Below are 8,852 nucleotides of genomic sequence, written 5' to 3'. Positions count from 1 at the left end.
TACTCTGACAGACATTGCATTGCTCACTTCCTCGTTAGTCTCGTTGTGAGTATCCCCGCCTGTCACGCGGGAGACCGGGGTGAAATTCCCCGACGGGAAGGAATTTTAACATCCCCAATTTTAAACGTTTTGGCAGCACCTTAAAGCGCGATTGGCCGAATGGCCTCACACTGTACTGCACGCCTCCATGAATCATATGGATATCTGAGACATACTCACACAAAGTGAGCACACATCTGTGTTCGTGCATATGTTTGAGTCTTTGTCTCAAGCAGTGCATTACTGTTTCCTCTGTATTTTCCTTGATATTTTGGTGCTGATTATTCAATATCCCGACGGCTTTTCTCTGACTGTGTACCTCTGAGAAAAGCACAGAAGCAAATAGATTTCAGGTGGACGCCTGCACGCACTTGATGCTGTGGTTTCCTGAACATGTCCTTTGTGATCTCGCCTAAAAAATGTCATCTTGTACGAAAAGTTTGCCTGGCGTGAAAGTGACCTGAATTTCAAAGCAGCAAGGAGGAAAGACTGCCTTGTTCTGCTTGCTGGCAGGCCGCTTCTCGCAGCTTCCCTGGTGGTCTAGTGGATAAGATTCGGCGCTTTCACCGCCGGGGCCCGGGTTCGATTCCCGGTCAGGGAACCAGTGCGATTTCTGGCTGTTTGAAATGCCAGCAATCAAAGCACCCGCGCGAAATAATGCTTGCACCTCATCAACCTTTCAATTTTCCACACCGCTGCTGTTGCCTCAACAGTCAGCAGCGCATCATTCGGTACCGAGGTGCAGCATTCGCTTCCTTGCCTCGCAGTGTCAGAGAGTCACGGTTATTATCCGTCTTCCATGTATTATTTTGCCGATTGCATCTCCCTAACAAACTTAGCTGATCACAGCACGGCTATCAGTCAACTCATTGCCAGTGTGAAACATGCCACATTAGCAACGTGTGCAAGACTCGAATGACAGAGGAACTGGGCCGTGATAACTTATCCTGATATTCATGAGGCCTTAACATTCGCTGCATAAGACAATTCTACCTCTGGTTACCATCCCTCCTGCCATTGGAAAGCGTTTGTCTTTATTTCCTCTATCAAAACCCATTGTAATTTTGCAAGCCTCTATTAAATTTCCTCTTAGCCTCCAGAGGAAAGCAATCCCAGCTTCTCCACACTATCCCTCGGGCCACACTGTAAGACGTCAAACGGGTTCTGTATGTCTGATAGACATATATTTCAGCTACAGGGGAGTCAAAGGTTATGGGGAACGGGCGGCAAAGTTGCGTTGTGTCGAAGATCTCATCAGCCACGAACTTTTTAAATGGCGGGCTCGAGGGGCCGAATGGCCCAATCCTGCTCCTATTTTTTCTTTTGGGGAAGGTTAGTTTCTTAATTATGTAATTTATGAGCAGCTAAACAACGTTGGAAGGAAACTCCCACGGGACGTAGAAAAGTGCAAAATCTTAGCTCTACCGAGAGCTCATGCACCTGAGAGGTTAACCCTGTGTTTCTCTGTCCACAGATCTTCCAGGAACTTCGAAGTGTTTCCAGCATTTAATCAACAATTCCAGATGCAGTATCTGCTGCATATTGCTTTTTATGTTAACGCAGTGTCCCCGCTTGTATTAACAAAAGTCAAAAATAAATTGTAGCTACCAGAAAATAGAATCGATTCAGTCGGCGTGCATTGGTGGTTCAGGGGTAGAATTCTCGCCTGCCACGCGGGAGACACGGGTTCGATTCCCGGCCAATGCAGGCTAATTTTTTTAACGATTCATTTCATAGCAAACACATCACATGAGCATAAATAATTTATTAGCTGTACCTGTGCAAGTGGATCAAGGGTATGAATGTTCTGCTCCTGTTGCTGTGCAACAGCTTTGAGGGGCTGAATGGCATCCTGTTCCTGTGTAACAGGCTCGATTCTTACTCTGACAGACATTGCATTGCTCACTTCCTCGTTAGTCTCGTTGTGAGTATCCCCGCCTGTCACGCGGGAGACCGGGGTGAAATTCCCCGACGGCAAGGAATTTTAACATCCCCAATTTTAAACGTTTTGGCAGCACCTTAAAGCGCTCCTTGGAAAAGATCAACAGCGAAAGATTGAACCTAAAACAATTTTAAACGGTGAGGAACTGCATAAAAACCTCCTGCATCAATTCCTCGTTAGCATAGTGTTCTCCTTCTGTTTGTCTTTTGTGCGGGGCACTGCGGAACGAGAGAGGACAGGGAAATGCAGATAACAGCGGGAGAAAGCACGTCTGATCTTTCAAGTGGGCAGCACTGGCACGATTGGCCGAATGGCCTCACACTGTACTGCACGCCTCCATGAATCATATGGATATCTGAGACATACTCACACAAAGTGAGCACACATCTGTGTTCGTGCATATGTTTGAGTCTTTGTCTCAAGCAGTGCATTACTGTTTCCTCTGTATTGTCCTTGATATTTTGGTGCTGATTATTCAATATCCCGACGGCTTTTCTCTGACTGTGTATCTCTGAGAAAAGCACAGAAGCAAATAGATTTCAGGTGGACGCCTACACGCACTTGATGCTGTGGTTTCCTGAACATGTCCTTTGTGATCTCGCCTAAAAAATGTCATCTTGTACGAAAAGTTTGCCTGGCGTGAAAGTGACCTGAATTTCAAAGCAGCAAGGAGGAAAGACTGCCTTGTTCTGCTTGCTGGCAGGCCGCTTGTCACAGCTTCCCTGGTGGTCTAGTGGATAGGATTCGGCGCTTTCACCGCCGCGGCCTGGGTTCGATTCCCGGTCAGGGAACTAGTGCGATTTCTGGCTGTTTCAAATGCCAGCAATCAAAGCACTCGCGCGAAACAATGCTTGCACCTCATCAACCTTTCAATTTTCCACACCGCTGCTGTTGCCTCAACAGTCAGCAGCGCATCATTCGGTACCGAGGTGCAGCATTCGCTTCCTTGCCTCACAGTGTCAGAACAGTCACGGTTATTATCCGTCTTCCATGTATTATTTTGCCGACTGCATCTCCCTAACAAACCTAGCTGATCACAGCACGGCTATCAGTCAACTCATTGCCAGTGTGAAAAATGCCACATTAGCAACGTGTGCAAGACTCGAATGACAGAGTAACTGGGCCGTGATAACTTATCCTGATATTCATGAGGCCTTAACATTCGCTGCATAAGACAATTCTACCTCTGGTTACCATCCCTCCTGCCATTGGAAAGCGTTTGTCTTTATTTCCTCTATCAAAACCCATTGTAATTTTGCAAGCCTCTATTAAATTTCCTCTTAGCCTCCAGAGGAAAGCAATCCCAGCTTCTCCACACTATCCCTCGGGCCACACTGTAAGACGTCAAACGGGTTCTGTATGTCTGATAGACATATATTTCAGCTACAGGGGAGTCAAAGGTTATGGGGAACGGGCGGCAAAGTTGCGTTGTGTCGAAGATCTCATCAGCCACGAACTTTTTAAATGGCGGGCTCGAGGGGCCGAATGGCCCAATCCTGCTCCTATTTTTTCTTTTGGGGAAGGTTAGTTTCTTAATTATGTAATTTTTGAGCAGCTAAACAACGTTGGAAGGAAACTCCCACGGGACGTAGAAAAGTGCAAAATCTTAGCTCTACCGAGAGCTCATGCACCTGAGAGGTTAACCCTGTGTTTCTCTGTCCACAGATCTTCCAGGACCTTCGAAGTGTTTCCAGCATTTAATCAACAATTCCAGATGCAGTATCTGCTGCATATTGCTTTTTATGTTAACGCAGTGTCCCCGCTTGTATTAACAAAAGTCAAAAATAAATTGTAGCTACCAGAAAATAGAATCGATTAAGTCGGCGTGCATTGGTGGTTCAGGGGTAGAAATCTCGCGTGCCACGCGGGAGACCCGGGTTCGATTCCCGGCCAATGCAGGCTAATTTTTTTAACGATTCATTTCATAGCAAACACATCACATGAGCATAAATAATTTATTAGCTGTACCTGTGCAAGTGGATCAAGGGTATGAATGTTCTGCTCCTGTTGCTGTGCAACAGCTTTGAGGGGCTGAATGGCATCCTGTTCCTGTGTAACAGGCTCGATTCTTACTCTGACAGACATTGCATTGCTCACTTCCTCGTTAGTCTCGTTGTGAGTATCCCCGCCTGTCACGCGGGAGACCGGGGTGAAATTCCCCGACGGGAAGGAATTTTAACATCCCCAATTTTAAACGTTTTGGCAGCACCTTAAAGCGCTCCTTGGAAAAGATCAACAGCGAAAGATTGAACCTAAAACAATTTTAAACGGTGAGGAACTGCATAAAAACCTCCTGCATCAATTCCTCGTTAGCATAGTGTTCTCCTTCTGTTTGTCTTTTGTGCGGGGCACTGCGGAACGAGAGAGGACAGGGAAATGCAGATAACAGCGGGAGAAAGCACGTCTGATCTTTCAAGTGGACAGCACTGGCACGATTGGCCGAATGGCCTCACACTGTACTGCACGCCTCCATGAATCATATGGATATCTGAGACATACTCACACAAAGTGAGCACACATCTGTGTTCGTGCATATGTTTGAGTCTTTGTCTCAAGCAGTGCATTACGGTTTCCTCTGTATTGTCCTTGATATTTTGGTGCTGATTATTCAATATCCCGAAGGCTTTTCTCTGACTGTGTATCTCTGAGAAAATCACAGAAGCAAATAGATTTCAGGTGAACGCCTACACGCACTTGATGCTGTGGTTTCCTGAACATGTCCTTTGTGATCTCGCCTAAAAAATGTCATCTTGTACGAAAAGTTTGCCTGGCGTGAAAGTGACCTGAATTTCAAAGCAGCAAGGAGGAAAGACTGCCTTGTTCTGCTTGCTGGCAGGCCGCTTGTCACAGCTTCCCTGGTGGTCTAGTGGATAGGATTCGGCGCTTTCACCGCCGCGGCCTGGGTTCGATTCCCGGTCAGGGAACCAGTGCGATTTCTGGCTGTTTGAAATGCCAGCAATCAAAGCACCCGCGCGAAACAATGCTTGCACCTCATCAACCTTTCAATTTTCCACACCGCTGCTGTTGCCTCAACAGTCAGCAGCGCATCATTCGGTACCGAGGTGCAGCATTCGCTTCCTTGCCTCACAGTGTCAGAACAGTCACGGTTATTATCCGTCTTCCATGTATTATTTTGCCGACTGCATCTCCCTAACAAACCTAGCTGATCACAGCACGGCTATCAGTCAACTCATTGCCAGTGTGAAAAATGCCACATTAGCAACGTGTTCAAGACTCGAATGACAGAGTAACTGGGCCGTGATAACTTATCCTGATATTCATGAGGCCTTAACATTCGCTGCATAAGACAATTCTACCTCTGGTTACCATCCCTCCTGCCATTGGAAAGCGTTTGTCTTTATTTCCTCTATCAAAACCCATTGTAATTTTGCAAGCCTCTATTAAATTTCCTCTTAGCCTCCAGAGGAAAGCAATCCCAGCTTCTCCACACTATCCCTCGGGCCACACTGTAAGACGTCAAACGGGTTCTGTATGTCTGATAGACATATATTTCAGCTGCAGGGGAGTCAAAGGTTATGGGGAACGGGCGGCAAAGTTGCGTTGTGTCGAAAATCTCATCAGCCACGACTTTTTAAATGGCGGGCTCGAGGGTCCGAATGGCCCAATCCTGCTCCTATTTTTTCTTTTGGGGAAGGTTAGTTTCTTAATTATGTAATTTTTGAGCAGCTAAACAACGTTGGAAGGAAACTCCCACGGGACGTAGAAAAGTGCAAAATCTTAGCTCTACCGAGAGCTCATGCACCTGAGAGGTTAACCCTGCGTTTCTCTGTCCACAGATCTTCCAGGACCTTCGAAGTGTTTCCAGCATTTAATCAACAATTCCAGATGCAGTATCTGCTGCATATTGCTTTTTATGTTAACGCAGTGTCCCCGCTTGTATTAACAAAAGTCAAAAATAAATTGTAGCTACCAGAAAATAGAATTGATTAAGTCGGCGTGCATTGGTGGTTCAGGGGTAGAATTCTCGCCTGCCACGCGGGAGACCCGGGTTCGATTCCCGGCCAATTCAGTCTAATTTTTTTAACATTCATTTCAGAGCAAACACATCACATGAGCATAAATCATTTATTAGCCGTACCTGTGCAAGTGGATCAAGGGTATGAATGTTCTGCTCCTGTTGCTGTGCAACAGCTGTGAGGGGCTGAATGGCATCCTGTTCCTGTGTAACAAGCTCGATTCTTACTCTGACAGACATTGCATTGCTCACTTCCTCGTTAATCTCGTTGTGAGTACCCCCGCCTGTCACGCGGGAGACCGGGGTGAAATTCCCCGACGGGAAGGAATTTTAACATCCCCAATTTTAAACGTTTTGGCAGCACCTTAAAGCGCTCCTTGGAAAAGATCAACAGCGAAAGATTGAACCTAAAACAATTTTAAACGGTGAGGAACTGCATAAAAACCTCTTGCATCAATTCCTCGTTAGCATAGTGTTCTCCTTCTGTTTGTCTTTTGTGCGGGGCACTGCGGAACGAGAGAGGACAGGGAAATGCAGATAACAGCGGGAGAAAGCACGTCTGATCTTTCAAGTGGACAGCACTGGCACGATTGGCCGAATGGCCTCACACTGTACTGCACGCCTCCATGAATCATATGGATATCTGAGACATACTCACACAAAGTGAGCACACATCTGTGTTCGTGCATATGTTTGAGTCTTTGTCTCAAGCAGTGCATTACTGTTTCCTCTGTATTGTCCTTGATATTTTGGTGCTGATTATTCAATATCCCGACGGCTTTTCTCTGACTGTGTATCTCTGAGAAAAGCACAGAAGCAAATAGATTTCAGGTGGACGCCTACACGCACTTGATGCTGTGGTTTCCTGAACATGTCCTTTGCGATCTCGCCCAAAAAATGTCATCTTGTACGAAAAGTTTGCCTGGCGTGAAAGTGACCTGAATTTCAAAGCAGCAAGGAGGAAAGACTGCCTTGTTCTGCTTGCTGGCAGGCCGCTTCTCACAGCTTCCCTGGTGGTCTAGTGGATAGGATTCGTTGCTTTCACCGCCGCGGCCCGGGTTCGATTCTAGGTCAGGGAACCAGTGCGTTTTCTGGCTGTTTGAAATGCCAGCAATCAAAGCACCCGCGCGAAACAATGCTTGCACCTCATCAACCTTTCAATTTTCCACACCGCTGCTGTTGCCTCAACAGTCAGCAGCGCATCATTCGGTACCGAGGTGCAGCATTCGCTTCCTTGCCTCAGAATAGTCACGGTTATTATCCGTCTTCCATGTATTATTTTGCCGACTGCATCTCCCTAACAAACTTAGCTGTTCACAGCACGGCTTTCAGTCAACTCATTGCCAGAGTGAAAAATGCCACATTAGCAACGTGTGCAAGACTCGAATGACAGAGTAACTGGGCCGTGATAACTTATCCTGATATTCATGAGGCCTTAACATTCGCTGCATAAGACAATGCTACGTCTGGTTACCATCCCTCCTGCCATTGGAAAGCGTTTGTCTTTATTTCCTCTATCAAAACCCATTGTAATTTTGCAAGCCTCTATTAAATTTCCTCTTAGCCTCCAGAGGAAAGCAATCCCAGCTTCTCCACACTATCCCTCGGGCCACACTGTAAGACGTCAAACGGGTTCTGTATGTCTGATAGACATATATTTCAGCTACAGGGGAGTCAAGGGTTATGGGGAACGGGCGGCAAAGTTGCGTTGTGTCGAAGATCTCATCAGCCACGAACTTTTTAAGTGGCGGGCTCGAGGGGCCGAATGGCCCAATCCTGCTCCTATTTTTTCTTTTGCGGAAGGTTAGTTTCTTAATTATGTAATTTTTGAGCAGCTAAACAACGTTGGAAGGAAACTCCCACGGGACGTAGAAAAGTGCAAAATCTTAGCTCTACCGAGAGCTCATGCACCTGAGAGGTTAACCCTGTGTTTCTCTGTCCACAGATCTTCCAGGACCTTCGAAGTGTTTCCAGCATTTAATCAACAATTCCAGATGCAGTATCTGCTGCATATTGCTTTTTATGTTAACGCAGTGTCCCCGCTTGTATTAACAAAAGTCAAAAATAAATTGTAGCTACCAGAAAATAGAATCGATTAAGTCGGCGTGCATTGGTGGTTCAGGGGTAGAATTCTCGCCTGCCACGCGGGAGACCCGGGTTCGATTCCCGGCCAATGCAGGCTAATTTTTTTAACAATTCATTTCATAGCAAACACATCACATGAGCATAAATAATTTATTAGCTGTACCTGTGCAAGCGGATCAAGGGTATGAATGTTCTGCTCCTGTTCCTGTGCAACAGCTTTGAGGGGCTGAATGGCATCCTGTTCCTGTGTAACAGGCTCGATTCTTACTCTGACAGACATTGCATTGCTCACTTCCTCGTTAGTCTCGTTGTGAGTATCCCCGCCTGTCACGCGGGAGACCGGGGTGAAATTCCCCGACGGGAAGGAATTTTAACATCCCCAATTTTAAACGTTTTGGCAGCACCTTAAAGCGCTCCTTGGAAAAGATCAACAGCGAAAGATTGAACCTAAAACAATTTTAAACGGTGAGGAACTGCATAAAAAGCTCCTGCATCAATTCCTCGTTAGCATAGTGTTCTCCTTCTGTTTGTCTTTTGTGCGGGGCACTGCGGAACGAGAGAGGACAGGCAAGTGCAGATAACAGCGGGAGAAAGCACGTCTGATCTTTCAAGTGGACAGCACTGGCACGATTGGCCGAATGGCCTCACACTGTACTGCACGCCTCCATGAATCATATGGATATCTGAGACATACTCACACAAAGTGAGCACACATCTGTGTTCGTGCATATGTTTGAGCCTTTGTCTCAAGCAGTGCATTACTGTTTCCTCTGTATTGTCCTTGATATTTTGGTGCTGATTATTCAATAT

At 46.4% G+C, this 8,852-nt stretch overlaps 2 non-coding genes across 2 annotated transcripts; both read left to right on the top strand.

Annotated features, from left to right (window-relative positions):
- The first annotated feature begins 568 nt into the window (after window positions 1-568).
- Window positions 569-640, top strand: trnae-uuc (transfer RNA glutamic acid (anticodon UUC)). The gene has a single exon. It is a non-coding gene; the product is annotated as a tRNA-Glu (tRNA).
- A 7,424-nt stretch (window positions 641-8,064) lies between these two features.
- Window positions 8,065-8,135, top strand: trnag-gcc (transfer RNA glycine (anticodon GCC)). Its single transcript has one exon. It is a non-coding gene; the product is annotated as a tRNA-Gly (tRNA).
- Window positions 8,136-8,852: the final 717 nt, after the last annotated feature.

The sequence above is a fragment of the Somniosus microcephalus genome, unplaced genomic scaffold (assembly GCF_052327205.1).
Source record: "Somniosus microcephalus isolate GS21.2 unplaced genomic scaffold, FLI_Smic_1.0 unresolved_chr8, whole genome shotgun sequence".
NCBI lineage: Eukaryota > Metazoa > Chordata > Chondrichthyes > Squaliformes > Somniosidae > Somniosus > Somniosus microcephalus.
Note: the sequence above shows the minus strand (reverse complement) of the source record. Positions and strands in the feature narration are given on the sequence as shown.